Raw genomic sequence first — 16,302 nt, 5'->3', positions numbered from 1 at the left:
CCCCTGCTTAACTGTGAGCTTCTTGAGGACATACTCTGCCTCCTCCTTACCTAGCTTTATTGAAGTATAATTGAGAAATAAAAACTATATGTATTCAAGGTATACAACATGATGATTTTATATGACTATATTGTGAGATGATTACCACAATCAAATTAATTAATACGTCTAGCACAAGAAATAGTTACTATTGTGTGTCGGGGGGGATGAGGACACTTAAAATCCAGTCTTGTAGCAAATTTCAAGTAAACAGTAAAGTATTATTAACTATAGTAACCATAATGTACATTATTAGATCCCCAGACCTTATTCATCTTATAACTGAAAGTTTGTGCCCTTTGACCAATGATATGGTTTGGCTGTGTCCCCACCCAAATCTCACCTTGAATTGTAATCCCTGTAATTCCCATGTGTTGTGGGAGGGACCCAGGGGGAAGTAATTGAATCATGGGTTTGGTTTCCCCCGTGCTGTTGTTGTGATAGTGAATGAGTTCTCATGAAATCAGATGGTTTTATAAGCATCTGGCATTTCCCTTGCTGGCACTCATTCTCTCTCCTATCACCCTGTGAAAAGGTGCCTTCCTCCATGATTGTAAGTTTCCTGAGGCCTCTGCAGCCACGCGGAACTGTGAGTCTATTAAACCTCTTTTCTTTATAAATTACCCGGTCTTGGGTACTTCTTCATAGCAGCATGAGAACGGACTAATACAGTAAATTGGTACTGCAGAGAGTGGGGTATTGCTATAAATATACCTGAAAATGTGGAAGTGACTGGGAACTGGGTAACAGGCAGAGGTTGGAACAGTTTGGAGGGCTAGAAGATGACAAGAAAATGTGGAAAAATTTGAAACTTCCTAGAGACTTGTTGAATGGTTTTGACCAAAATGCTGATGGTGATGTGGACAATGAAGTCCAGGCTGAGGTGGTCTCAGATGGAGATGAGGAACTTCTTGGGAACTGGAGCAAAGGACACTGTTGCTAAGCTTTAGCAAAGAGACTGGCAGCATTTTCCCCTGGCCCAGAGATCTGTGGAAATTTGAACTTGAGAGAGATGATCTGAAATTGGAACTTTGTTTTAAAGGGAAGCAGAGCATCAAAGTTTGGAAAATCTGCAGCCTAACAATGTGATAGAAAAGAAAAACCCGTTTTCTGAGAAATTCAACCTGGCTGCAGAACTTTGCGTAAGTAAAAGAGCCAAATGTTAAGCTCCAAGACAATGGGGAAGATGTCTCCAGGGCATGTCAGAGGTCTTAATGGCAGCCCCTCCCATCACAAGCCCGGAAGCCTAAAATGAAAACATGGTTTCATGGGCCAGGCACAGGGCCGTGCTGCTTTGTGGAGTCTCAGGACTTGGTGCCCTGCATCCCAGCTGTGGCTAAAAGAAGCCAAAGTACAGCTCAGGCTGTTGCTTCAGAGGGTGCAGGCCTTAGTGGCTTACATGTGGTGTTGGGCCTGGGGGTGGACAGAAGTCAAGAATTGAGGTTTGCAACCTCTGCCTAGAATTCAGAGGATGTATGGAAAAGCCTAGGTGTCGAGGCAGAAGTTTGCTGCAGGGGCAGGGCTCTCATGGAGAACATCTCTGCTAGGGCAGTGCAGAAGGAAAATGTGGGGTTGGAGCTCCACACAGAGTCCCCACTGGGGCACTGCCTAGTGGAGCTGTGAGAAGAGGACCACCATCATCCAAACCCCAAAATAGTCAGAAATGCTGATAGTTTGAACCATGCATCTAGAAAAGCTGCAGATACTCAGTGCTAGCTGTGATAGCAGCTGGGAGGGGGCTGTACCTTGCAAAGCCACAAGGGCAGAGCTGCCCAAAGCCATGGGAGCCCACCTCTTGCATCAGCATGACCTGGATGTGAGACATGTAGTCAAAGGAGATCATTTGGGCAGTTCAAAGTGTAATGACTGCCCTATTGGATTTCAGACTTGCAGGTGGCTTGTAACCCCTTTATTTTGGCCAATTTCTCCCATTTGGAACAGGTGTATTTACCCAATGCCTGTACCCCCATTGTATCCTGGAAGTAACTAACTTGTTTTTGATTTTCAGGCTCATAGGCGGTTGGGACTTGCTTTGCCTTAGATGAAACTTTGGATTTGGACTTTTGGGTTAATGCTGGAATGCGTTAAGACTTTGGGTGACTGCTGGGAAGGCATTATTGTGTTTTGAAATGTGATGACATGAGATTTGGGAGGGGCCAGGAGCAGAATGATATGGTTGGGCTGTGTCCCCACCCAAATGTCATCTTGAATTGTAATCCCCATAATCCCCAGGTGTCATGGGAGGGACCTAGTGAGAGGTAATTGAATCATGGAGGCAGTTTCCCCCATGCTATTCTCATGATAGTGGGTGATTTCTCATGAGATCTGATGGTTTTATAAGTGTCTGGCATTTCCCCTGCTGGCACTCATTCTCCCTCCTGCCACCCTGTGAAGAGGTGCCTTCTGCCATGATTGTAAGTTTCCTGAGGCCTCCCCAGCCATGCAGAACTGTGAATCAATTAAAACTGTTTTCTTCATAAATTACCCAGTCTTGGGTATTTCTTCGTAGCAGCATGAGAACAGACTAATACAACCAGCATCCCCTCTTGTTGCTTTTCATTGAATCCCCATTACCTAGGAATGAATGAGGAAGGCAGAAATAGAAATCAGGGTATTGTTCAATATAGAAATCCTGAAGTTACACAAGATAATTATGAGCAAGACTCATAATTATCCTTGAGCTGGGGATCAGAGTCTTCTGGAAACAAGGAGTACCAAAGGTGAGTGAAAAAGAGAAGTGGAGAATGAGTAGTAGCAGTAAAAGAGGAAGTATGTAAAGAAATGGAAATAAAGATGAAATAAACTGTCATCTTGTTCTAGAGACAAAGCTAGCTAGGGGAGCTAAGGAAATTTAGAGGGATAAAAAGTCTCATCCAAACCTTCATAATGAGCTAAGGGCTAGTTTTTCATAGACCCTAGCCCAACTTTCAACCCTCTCACTTTCTTACTTTTTTCCTGGCTCTGTTTTGCTTTGTTGCCTTTAAATGTGTATTTCCTGTCTCTTTTCTATATCACAATGTAAATTCCATGAGGCCATTGGCTGTGCCACATTTACCACTGTACTCCCAGTGCCTAGAATGGTGCCCAGATCAAGTAGGCTCCCAGAGTGTCTTTTGTCAAATGATTCTCAGTCCAGTGATGTTCGCACTACATGGTGCTGCCACTTTTTTTTTTTTTTACTTCATTCCATTTGGAATTTGGATCATTTTGCCAACTTTAGGGTTTATACCTGTTTATTTCGCCTGTGTTTGCTGAATATCTGTCTACCTATTTTTCTCAGCTGTCTTCTCACACTTTGCCTCCAACTTCCTCTCTGCTACAAATTATACTCAGCACAAGACTGGAGCCACTTTTCATTGATTTTGATGTCAGTGCTTGAGTGACAACTCCATGTGGAGAACTTTGAACCTCCTGCTGTCTCATTGTTTGCTTTGGAAAAAAAAAATACTCATCTTCTTTCTGAATCCACTGGGCAAATTTATGCTCACAAAAAAGACAAAACTTCTAGAAAAAAAACTGTATGAGCATCAAAAGTATTAGTTTTCCCTTGATTTTGAGACTCAAAAGTACCATAGAAATTTTAAAAGGGGAATGAAGTAATGTTATCATTCAACCCGATATGTTTTGCAATTTGTATGTCAGAACCATGAAATGTCTTTTCAGTGTACTATCATACTCACTATTTCCACCTATAAAAGAAAAGCATAAATATTGTTTGAGAACAACAAAATATTGCAGTAGCAGAAAAATTCACTTTAAGTCTTTTTTTGGAGGTTGCCACATCACGCCTGTCTTCAGCTCCTCTCACTGAAGATTCTTTGTTTTCTTGAAACCAGTTGGTCACTTCCAATTCTTACCACCTATAAATCTTCCTGGTTCTTTATATTTCACTTTATATGTCCCTTATCTCCTCTGATTTTTGTTCCAGCCTGTCATTTTTTACATTCTTTGTCATCCTATATGTCAGAAAGGATTTGCCACTCCAAATTCCTTAATATATTTATCTACCAGTGTTTATTTTCCTGTCACATGTGCTCTTCAGTAATCCATTGATTTGAAAACTTTCTACTCTGTCTTTCTTACTTTACAGTTTGCTTCTTGAGTTCAAATTATTAATATATTAGATCAATTAATTGTATTTGTATGCACATTTTACATAACATTCTTGGTAAATATAATTTTTTTTTAAATTGCATCAGATTGTGAGTATTTAAGACATAATTTGTGTTAATCTACTGGACAAGATTTTATTTATTAACTGTTTTTTGGTTTTTTTTAGGATTTTTTTATTATTATTATTATACTTTAAGTTTTAGGGTACATGTGCACAATGTGCAGGTTTGTTACATATGTATCCATGTGCCATGTTGGTGTGCTGCCCCCATTAACTCATCATTTAGCATTAGGTATATATCCTAATGCTGTCCCTCCCCCCTCCCCCCACCCCACAACAGTCCCCTGTGCTAGGGTTCTATAATCTCACCCTCAGTGCCTTTAAATAGTCTTACCCAAGGATCACCTATCCCTCTTCAATTTAAATTCGCTATTGTGTTAGTTTCTGAGATTGCACTTTCTCTGGTTTGGTTTGGTTTGGTTTGGTTTTTCAGTGATCTCTGTGGTCACTTCCAACCATTTCTACTTAGTTTACTTTTTTCCCTGTTAGCCCTCTTCAATGTTAATATCACCTGGAGGTTAACCCATTCCTAGTCTGCATTGCTTTATGGCCAGCATCTTGCCTGATTGGCCATCACCTATACTGTACTTATTGTCAATTTTTTTAAATTTTTTATTGTGTTAAACAGCACATAATGGAAAATTTACCATCTGTCTTTGTTCATGTATGTTGCTATAAAGGGATTCTGGAGACTGGGCAATTTATAAAGACTGGAAGGTTTATTTGGCTCATGGTTCTGCAGGCTGTACAAAAAGCATGGCACCACCATCAACTTCTGATGAGGGCCTAAGGCTTCTTCCACTCATGGTGGAGGGCAAAGGGGAGCGGGTGTGTAGAGGTCACATGGTTTGAGAGGGTAAACAAGAAAGAGAGGGGAAGTGCCAGGCTGTTTTTCAGCAACTAGCTCTTACAGAACCTAACAGAGTGAGAAGTCACTCAACCTGCCCCCAGGAAGGGCATTAAGCCATTCAAGAAGGATTCACCCCCATGACCCAACACTTCCCATTAAGCCCCACCTCCAATATTGAGGATCAAATTTCAACATGAGATTTGGAGGGGACAACATCTGAACTATAGCATTATCTTAATTCAAATAATTTTACTACCAATTCCATTTATTAGAGAATCTAAGATTAAGACTACTGAAACTATGCCAATGATTATCTCTAGTTCAGCCTTCTCTCTTCAATTCCAAACTCATATTTTCACCTGCTGACAAGCTACCACGTAGATGTTCCACAGGTATTTCTAACTCAGGATATGTAAAATTGATGTTATCATTATCTTCTGAAAATCTCTTCCTCTTACTATAGTCCCTATTTTTGTGGATGACACAATCTAATGGACTGACCAAGTTAAAAATCAGGAAGTTTTCCTGGCACTTTCTTTATTCCTTAATATGCAGCCCCACAATAAATTACCAATCCTTTCAATCATGTTAAGACAAATAACCTTGAAATTTCTTATCTCTTATTTAGCACTGCAGTTTTGTTTTCTCATTCATTCAGATAGCATCTTCTACAAAACCTCTTCACTAGTTTTTCTGTCTCTCAGCTCATCTTGTACACTGCAAATCCATTAAAACTACACTTTTTAACATGCCAATCCTAATATATTAGTAAAGGTTGTATAATAGTGCTCTTCTAGGATAAAAGCTAAATTTTTCAGCTTGGTACACAAGGCCTTTCATGATTTGGTACCTACTAGTCTATCTAGGGTATTTCCTACATCTTCCCACCTCTCTCTTGAAAAATCAAATAATACTGAACTATTTGTAACTCCCTAATCACCAATTGCTGCCTTTATACTTTAACATATATTCTTCCTTTTGCTAGAAATACATTACTCATAATAGACTCTTTGGCAAACTTATCATTACATTCTCAGTTTATAATATTATTTGTGTAAGTACCTTCTTTCCTACTTAGTCCTCCGCAGGAATGCATGTGCTTTTCTCTCCATATTATCATTTTAAAATTTACTCCTATTTCAGAAAGTATCATAATATTTTAGTGACATTAATTGTTGGCATATTTATGTAGCCATGGTGACATATTTAATAGTTAAGATGCTTTGGGCTGCAAGAAAGAGAATGCACTTTCAAAGTGGCTTCAAAAATAAGAATAATTCAACTCACGTAACTGGAAGTTCAGAGGTTAAAGCTGGCTCCAGATGAAGTACAAGCAGAGCTCTGTCTCTCTTTCTCTATGACTTTCTTTGTCCTGATGTTTTCTGTGTCAGCTTTGACCTCCTCACTAGTTGCCCTCCAGGTTCCAAGATGACTGCCAGCAACAAATGGGTAACATGATTTCTTGTTACAGTGAGAGACATAAACACTTACCTCACAGATTCAGAGATTTCACCCTCAGATAAGAACAATCAAAATTTTTTATCTACTACTGTATCATTAGTATATGTATTACGTATTCATATATATCTACTATTGTACTAAAGATGATTCAGAATGATTTCATAAGCTGGTTGATTTAAACTTTGCTTCCTGAACCAAGAGGATGAGATTATCTTGACTGGCTTAGAATCAAAGATTTAGGTGAATCTAAATCCAGCTCTAGAACTGAGGATGGATTCCATAGAAACTTGAAGACAATTGGAATTCTCCTAGAAAGTAGAATTTCAGAGTGGGTGTAGGGGTATCTTTGAATGGAAGTTGTTTAAGCCACCAACAATATTCACTCCATTAGGGTGACACTGGGCCCAAAGGGACCCAGTTAATATTTGTTCAATGAACCTATAAGAAGACAATCTTATCTGCAAGCTATTTATAAGCTAAATGACAATGAGAAGTATTTTTAGAAAAGTTAATCATATACAATTTAGTCATTCACATTGGGAGGCTCTTCCTAAATTTCGTGTCTGATCCTTATCTTGATCTTTGACGCAATCATATCTTGGCCTCCATCTAAAGGCCAGTAGAAGCCTCTGGCCATTTTTTAAACAATTGGTTTAACAACAACATTAACTGGAATCTATATAGCTCAACTAAAAAAAAAAAAAAAGAAGAACTAGCTTATCATGATACAATATTGTCAAGGAAAGTGATACTTCCATGCAGCTATTCAGCATTTGGTGTATTCTTGGTTTCTGCAGACCTTATAAAAAGAGATTATGTCAGCGTCCTCTAGGTTTAATTTTAAAAAAACAAGAAACCATGAATAATGAAAATGATTTCAAAACATCTTCACTCACATCTAAAATATGAAATAGCTAGATCAGAGGTTCTTAATAATTTAATCGGTGAAGCATAACTGAAGGATTTAGAAAAACTGCCTAAACTATTAAAAGATTCTTCAGCTGCTGCTTAATGTTGATATCAAGTTGTTTTTTACACTGGCAAACAGCTAAGCCATTCCGTGGTCACATCCACTTTTCAGCATTTAGCGCTTCTCTCAATCATCCCGATCACAGCCCCAAGAATGTTTCGTGGCAGCTCCGCAGTAATAGTATATTACTATTGGGTCCTGAATTTTGAGGTAGTTTATCTTTCAGAAAGGATATGAATAGAGCAGTAAGTCCAAGTAGAGTGGGCTTTATTAATGATGCCCAAGATTTTAGACATATACTGTAATCTTCAATCAATTTTAACACCACTTCCCTTACCCTAGTTTTAGTCTAAACCAGTCCAACTGTGCTATAGTCTCAGATACTACAATGTTAGAATTTTTTTCAAGATATAGAATTGTCGGGAAAACTTGTATGTAACCTATACCAATCTAAATTTCTTAGCATTTAACTCCAAAGAGTAAAGCTTTTAGCACTTCCTGTGTAATACAAGGGCAAGTGCTGATTTCTCTGCATGTAATTTTCCTTTGTTAGCAAATATGTTCACTGTTTAATAAAAATAAGAATGCTTCAATTATCTCCTTTTTTCAAGGGCCTGAGAAATAAAGAAATATACAGAGGGTCCCAACTTAAAAATGTTTTGATTTACAATGGTTCGACTTAGGATATTTTTATTTTACGATGGTGTGAAAGTAATATGCACTCAGTAGAAATCATACTTCAAGTACTCATACAGCTGTTCTGCTTTTCATGTTCAATACAGTATTCAATAAATTACATGAGATGTTCAACACCTTTCATAAAACAGGCTTTGTGTTAGGTGATTTTGCCCAACTGTAGGCTAATGTAAGTGTTCTGAGCATGTGTAAGGTAGGCTAGGCTAAGCAATGATGTTCAGTAGGTTAGGTGTATTAAATGCATTTTTCAATTTATGATGTTTTTAACTTATGATGGGTTTTTCAATTTATGATGTTTTCAACGTATGATGGGTTTATCAGGAAATAATCCCATTGTACATTGAGGAGCACCTGTATCAATATATGCATTTACACAACTCTTGTACTGACAGGGGCAGGAGGCAGAGAAGCTCTAGGGAGAAAAGGGTGGGTCCCCAGCGAAAACCCCACCCTCAAGCCAAAAAGCCTGAAACCACAGCTCAAAGTGGGAACTTACATCCCGGTTTTCCGGCTCAAATGTTGCCTTTTTCTAAACCATCCATGGCCCCACTCCACCCCATCTTGTGCCTATAAAAACCTCAGACTCAGCTGGTAGACAGGACTACAGCTGGACATCAGAGAGAAGCAGCTTGACTTCAGAGGGACAACTTGATGGCGTAACTTTAGAGAAGAATCCAGCTGGACTCAAGGGAAGATTACTTGCCACCCGCATCCCCTTTTCAGCTCCCCTTCCTGCTGAGAGCCACATTCATCAGCAATACAATCCCTCACATTTACAATCCTTCAATTTGTTCATGTGACCTCATTTTTCCTAGATGCTGGACAAGAGCTCAGGAGCCACAAGTGTGAGTACAAAAGGCCCTTTGCCCTTGCTGGTGGAGGGCAGCTGCCTCCTGTGAAAAGACAAATGGCCCACTGAGCTGTTAACGCCTAAGCTCTCAGCAGATGGCAGAGCTAACAGAGCACTGTAACACACCCTCTGGGGCTTCAGGGGTCGCAGATGCCTCCACCTAGATGCTGCTCCAGTGCTCATGCCCTCCAGTTCCCACCTCGTTTGCTTGCACACTCCCTCCAGTGAGGAGTTGAGAGCGGTGGGCTAAGTAAATAAGGCACCCCTGTTGTGAGTTCCACAAAGGGGTCAGGGAAATATCCTGCTTCATTATTAAGTAGGTATAAACCCTTTACTAAGTTAGTAATTATTTGGTAATAATATTTAAAGCTATTCTGTTAGACTAAATTCAGATTATCAAAGACACAACAGAAAAAAGCTTTCTCATTCATGAACCCATTATTTCCTTTTGGAAAATATATTAAATGAAAATACAATCATCATGCTAATTTCTAATGGTAGAACATATTTTGAAAACTCCTTAATGTTTGGAAGATTTTGCTTTACTGCAGATAATCGGAATGATGTGATATACTAAGAAATAATTTTTAAAATGAGATGCAACATTTCTCATAATCTAGGAAATGGCAAAACATTGTCCTAAGCTAGATAACTCATATGAAGTGATAGAAAATTGCTTTCTAAAGGTCCATGACATGTAGTGATTTCTAATATGTTTAATAGCATTGATCCTATTGGGTAATTGGGTGGTTCTAACATGTAAGGAAGGCCTCCAGTACTAATTTCATGTACTGGGAAACTATTGGGCAGGGATGAATCCATTAACTACTAAGTAAGACTATCAGGTCATATAAATCTGCTTTTTGATTTGCAAAGACTCTTAGACATACCTCTTGAGAATATTAAACAGCTACTAAATTATATGTAAAGCATTTCAGTCTAAGATTTACAATGCCCAAAGGAGGAAGATTTTAAAGGTCAGCATTGGAATTTCCATAATTTCCTTCCAATTGTAGAATTTTACAACTGAGATAGCAAATAATAATATAAATAAATATGTAAGACTGAAATCAACATAGGAGTTTGGAAAGAAGACTATATGGGTTAACTAGAGTTGTCAACAAAGACTTCACAGAAGAGTGTGATCATAGACATTAGTAAGGAATAACATGGGTGCAAAAAAAGTCTAAGAAACAACAAGGATTAATTTATTTTGTAAAGGATGAAAGCATATTGGGTATTACATAAAGAGACTGGCTAGTTTGACACAATGTGCACTTTTGGGGTAAGCAGTGGGAAATCACTTTTTGTAAGTAAAGTGTAAGAGAATTCAGGTATTGGATATGGTCATATAGGATTTTTCAACCTTTGTTTTGCCCCCATCCCTATCCTACTACTATCATCACAGATGTTAGCAATATTCACTTACTTACCTGAAGATAGATATCCATGTTAGGGGCTACAGATAGGTAAAGGTGAGTGAAGTTAAATAGCAAAATTCAAGCACACTAGTTCTGACTGTGCACCCTCTCTCACTCAGAAAAGCACATTGGAATGCGAGAGTACTCATATTGACAACCTTTAGTTGGTTCTAATTTATAAAAAAAAAACTATTTAGAAAATTTAGATATTTTATATCTATGACACAACCCATTGTCAAATGATTGAGATATCATTGTTTGGCAACAATGAAACTGAAATCAACTCTAAGAGTAAAGAATATGACTTTTTTTTGGTGTTTTTATTTTATTTTATTTTATCATACTTTAAGTTTTAGGGTACATGTGCACAATGTGCAGGTTTGTTACATATGTATACATGTGCCATGTTGGTGTGCTGCACCCATTAACTCGTCATTTAGCATTAGGTATATCTCCTAATGCTGTCCCTCCCCCCTCCCCCACCCCACAACAGGCCCCGGTGTGTGATGTTCCCCTTCCTGTCTCCATGTGTTCTCATTGTTCAATTCCCACCTATGAGCGAGAACATGTGGTGTTTGGTTTTTTGTCCTTGCGATAGTTTACTGAGAATGGTGATTTCCAGTTTCATCCATGTCCTTACAAAGGACATGAACTCATCATTTTTTATGGCTGCATAGTATTCCAAGGTGTATATGTGCCACATTTTCTTAATCCATTCTATTATTGTTGGACATTTGGATTGGTTCCAAGTCTTTGCTATTGTGAATAGTGCCGCAGTAAACATACGTGTGCATGTGTCTTTATAGCAGCATGATTTATAGTCCTTTGGGTATATACCCAGTAATGGAATGGCTGGGTCAAATGGTATTTCTAGTTCTAGATCCCTGAGGAATCGCCACACTGACTTCCACAATGGTTGAACTAGTTTCCAGTCCCACCAACAGTGTAAAAGTGTTCCTATTTCTCCACATCCTCTCCAGCACCTGTTGTTTCCTGACATTTTAATGATGGCCATTCTAACTGGTGTGAGATGGTATCTCATTGTGGTTTTGATTTGCATTTCTCTGATGGCCAGTGATGATGAGCATTTTTGCATGTGTTTTTTGGCTGCATAAATGTCTTCTTCTGAGGAGTGTCTGTTCATGTCCTTTGCCCACTTTTTGATGGGGTTGTTTGTTTTTTTCTTGTAAATTTGTTTGAGTTCATTGTAGATTCTGGATATTAGCCCTTTGTCAGATGAGTAGGTTGCAAAAATGTTCTCCCATTTTGTAGGTTGCCTGTTCACTCTGATGGTAGTTTCTTTTGCTGTGCAGAAGCTCTTTAGTTTAATTAGATCCCATTTGTCAATTTTGGCTTTTGTTGCCATTGCTTTTGGTGTTTTAGACATGAAGTCCTTGCCCATGCCTATGTCCTGAATGATAATGCCTAGGTTTTCTTGTCGGATTTTAATGGTTTTAGGTCTAACATGTAAGTCTTTAATCCATCTTGAATTAATTTTTGTATAAGGTGTAAGGAAGGGATCCAGTTTCAGCTTTCTACATATGGCTAGCCAGTTTTCCCAGCACCATTTATTAAATAGGGAATCCTTTCCCCATTTCTTGTTTTTGTCAGGTTTGTCAAAGATCAGATAGTTGTAGATATGCGGCATTATTTCTGAGGGCTCTGTTTTGTTCCATTGATCTATATCTCTGTTTTGGTACCAGTACCATACTGTTTTGGTTACTGTAGCCTTGTAGTATAGTTTGAAGTCAGGTAGCATGATCCCTCCAGCTTTGTTTTTTTCGGTTAGGATTGACTTGGCAATGCGGACTCTTTTTTGGTTCCATATGAACTTGAAAGTAGTTTTTTCCAATTCTGTGAAGAAAGTCATTGGTAGCTTGATGGGGATGGCATTGAATCTATAAATTACCTTGGGCAGTATGGCCAATTTCACGATATTGATTCTTCCAACCCATGAGCATGGAATGTTCTTCCATTTGTTTGTATCCTCTTTTATTTCATTGAGCAGTGGTTTGTAGTTCTCCTTGAAGAGGTCCTTCACATCCCTTGTAAGTTGGGTTCCTAGGTATTTTATTCTCTTTGTAGCAATTGTGAATGGGAGTTCACTCATGATTTGGCTCTCTGTTTGTCGGTTATTGGTGTATAAGAATGCTTGTGATTTTTGTAGAATATGACTTTTAAAGATATTTGATAAGAGTAATGTTGTAAGGCAGAGACCAACATTATAGAAGTTCTCAACCTGTGTGCTGGGTATAGCTAAAATTTCCCAGGACCATTGAAAGAAATTCCCAAATCCACAACCACCTCAAGCGTTGTTTGTGAATCAAAGGAGTGATGCATCACCCACAAACATGTAGTGGACATTTTTTAAGTGACGTAAATGCTACTGCAATTAGTAAATGCAAAATTATATTACAATATTACTGAATTCAGAATAAGTTGATTTTGTCTCTATTTTTCTCAATCTATGCATGCTAGATATAAAATTATTATATAGAGACATGTAACATTTTTAATATTTCAGAGGCATGCTCATGGTATTGTAAACCAGGCACTGTTAAAAGATCACTGGATTGAGAATTAATAAGCCTGGGATCTAGTCCTCATTTGATCTCTTGTTGGCTATGGTTTGGGGGTTTTGGGCAAGCTATTCAACCTTTTGTGTCTTGGTTTAATTGATAAATGATGGTGTTTTCCCAGATAAATCCCTTCCCAACTTAATATTACCGGATGTAGCATCTATGGTTTAGAATGTACGGTATAAATTAGCCTTCCTGAAGATCTTCACAAGTTACTATAACATATATTTTCATGGCACTGAAAACTAAGTTTTTGATAGCTTACGTTTTTATAAATAATTTACTTACTCATTTTTTATCGTAATAATAAATCTGATTCATTAATCACCAAAATATCATTTTTGAAAATAGATGCATGAAAGAATCCAAACTTGTTATGGTTTTATCTGTTCAAGTCACCTAATTTTGGTAGCCACAGGCCCGCATTGTCAATAGGGGAAGATTATCCATTTTAGCAATACAGTCTCTGATAACGTCAGCCCATATGCCCTTCAATTCCATTTCTACGTCAGGTTGAATGGGAACCCGAGGCCCCGGTAGTAAACTAACCCTACTTTCTCTTTGGAAATTGGTCTTTCTGCCTAGCTCTTTGCCTCTGTTCACGTTCTTGTATTCCACAGAAAATATATACATTAGGTGTTAAAATCACAATGATTAACAGTTTTTAAGTAGAAATAGTTATTAAGTATAGCATAATCATGCTTTTGAATTAGTACAAAAGTTGGAAACAGAGCTTTAGTGACTTCTTTTTTCATTCTTTCCGCCATATTGCAGGGCAAAAATGAAGAATTTTCTCATTTTACCAATTCAAAACTATGCACATATATAGTTTCCACCAATATTTAGTAGTTATGTTTCTCAAGATATATCATTCCTTTCCTTTCTGTTTTCTGTAGTTTGATAAACCCTAGATAGGAGTTAATGTTGTTTCAGTTAGGTTTATTATTTCTTTTATGTGGTTTAATTTCATGCAATAAGCTAGAGATTTTGTAACATATAACTTGATAAAAATTTTCTTCCTTCATATCTTTTTGTTTTAAAATAATGGATTAATATAGATTGTAATTTTATAGTAGAGGAAATACATTTTACTTCTAGTTCTTATCTAGATATCTTGGGAAAAAGGAAACATCATTTTTAAGGATTATTATTTTTCTACTAATGAAAAAATAGCATGATTTTCCATTCAGGACTTTGTAATTAACTTCACCTTGGAATAATTGAATCTTAACTATAACTTCATTGAAAATTTTATTTTCAAGTAATATTTTAAAATGCAAAATTTGTGTGATCTCTACTAAAACGAACTCTCACATTCCAATGTGCTTATAGCTACAATAATGGTTAAGACAGACAAATTATAAAGAAGATATAGGTTGTGACATTGAAATTACAAAATGTGGATTAGGGAAGTAAGCGTGTAGAGTTTTGTATGCAATCAAAGTTAAGTTATTACCAGTTTAAAAATACCCTTATGTAAGATGTAAAGAAGAGCAAAAACCTGTAGTAGCAAAAGCAAAGCAAAAACCTATAGTAGATATACAAAAGGTAAAAATTAAGGAATCAAAGTATACTACTGAGCAAAACCATCAAACCATAAAAGAAGACAACAAAAAAAGGCATATAGAACAAAGGATCTACAAAACAATTAGAAAACAACTTTTTAAATGGCAGTAGTAAATTCCTACCTATCAATAATTACTTTGAATGTAAATGGATCAAATTCACCAATCTAAAGATAGAGTGGCCAAATGGATTAAAGCAAGACTCGACTACTGCTGCCCAGAAGAGACTCACCTCATCTTTTAGGACACATGTTGACTGAAATAGAAGAGATAGAAAAAGATATTTTGGTTTCCATGCAAATGGAAACCAAAAGAGAATGGGGATAGCCATACTTCTATTAGACAAAATAGGCTTTAAAATGAAAAACTAAAAAGACACGAAGAAGGTCATTAAATAATGATAAAAGAATCAATTCATCAAGAAGGTATAACAATTGTAAATATATATGCACCCAACACTGGAGTACCTAAATATATAAAGCAAATATAAAGTGATGAAAAGAAAGAGACAAAGTACAGTACAATAATAGTAGGGGACTTCTACCCCAAATTCAACAATAGACAAATAATCCACAATAAAAAATCAATAAGAATGCATTTGACTTTATGCTTTAGATCAAATAGACCTAACAGACATATACAGTACATCTCATCTAACAGCAGGAGAATATACATTCTTATCAAGTGCACAAGAAACAATTCTTCAGGGTAGATCATATGTTAGGCCACAAAATGAGTCCTAACAAATTTAACAAGATTGAAAGCATGTATTTTATGTAAAACAACGCCATCATGGAAAAAGTACTAGTGTAAACAAGGTTTAAATATGATTTACTGATTGTTTAAAAAGGAATTATCTTAGCCCTGATCTGATGGGATTTCCCCTTTGTAAGCAGCAAAAATAAGTTCAGAATGAAGCAACTCTAACAATACAGCTTCACAGATCTTTTTGAATAAACAAAGTTGGATATGTTTCTACTTCAGAAACCATCTGTGGGCTCACAGCTTTTCCATACACACTTTACACTCTTAATTTTAAGCCCATTCATCAAAAGGATTAAGACAATGAGATTCAAGTCCAAGACAATAGGAAGTATGTGCATCAAAACTGTCATGCTAATGCTCTGAGGAACACTGTTATTTCAATAGCATAATTTAAAACCACTGAAACCGTAATGTTTTATTTATGATTACCTTTCATACTTTCAAAAAGAATTTGAGATGGTTTGGCAGGGATGTCTTAAAGAAACAAACACCAAATTTTTATTTGTTGTGCTTCTAACAAGCAGTTTTTCCTCCATAAGTGTTACCTGTTTTCTACCCTTGATTTTGGTTTCTTTTGTATGGTTGGTAGTTATTGCACTTCTGGGCAGAGTGTGCTTTTCTACAAGTTAAATAAAAACATAAATTGATTTTGATATAGCTAGTTTCACTATTTCAGTTAGTGTGTTTTCCATACCTGCAATTCATAACATGTTTACTGACCTAGAACTTTAAAACCCAAGTTTAGCTCAACACAGTCACTTCAAACCAACTTAAGATAGCAGTTACATTTCCAAGGTCATTATGAAGACAGAGTTCAAGACTTCAGCATTTGAATTTGTCAAGCTCATTGGTCTTTTAGTTACAGGAAGTGTTCATATTTCACATAAGAAACAGCAACTCTGATGATAAATTGAAACTCAAATATACCCAAG

General features: G+C 37.1%; 1 protein-coding gene across 2 annotated transcripts in view; it reads left to right on the top strand.

Annotated features, from left to right (window-relative positions):
- DMD (dystrophin) overlaps nucleotides 1-16,302 on the top strand; it is a 1,770,560-nt gene that overhangs the window by 1,074,377 nt on the left and 679,881 nt on the right. The window lies entirely within an intron of this gene.

The sequence above is a fragment of the Nomascus leucogenys genome, chromosome X, assembly GCF_006542625.1.
Source record: "Nomascus leucogenys isolate Asia chromosome X, Asia_NLE_v1, whole genome shotgun sequence".
Taxonomy (NCBI): domain Eukaryota; kingdom Metazoa; phylum Chordata; class Mammalia; order Primates; family Hylobatidae; genus Nomascus; species Nomascus leucogenys.
This window is presented reverse-complemented; position numbering and strand designations above follow the sequence as displayed.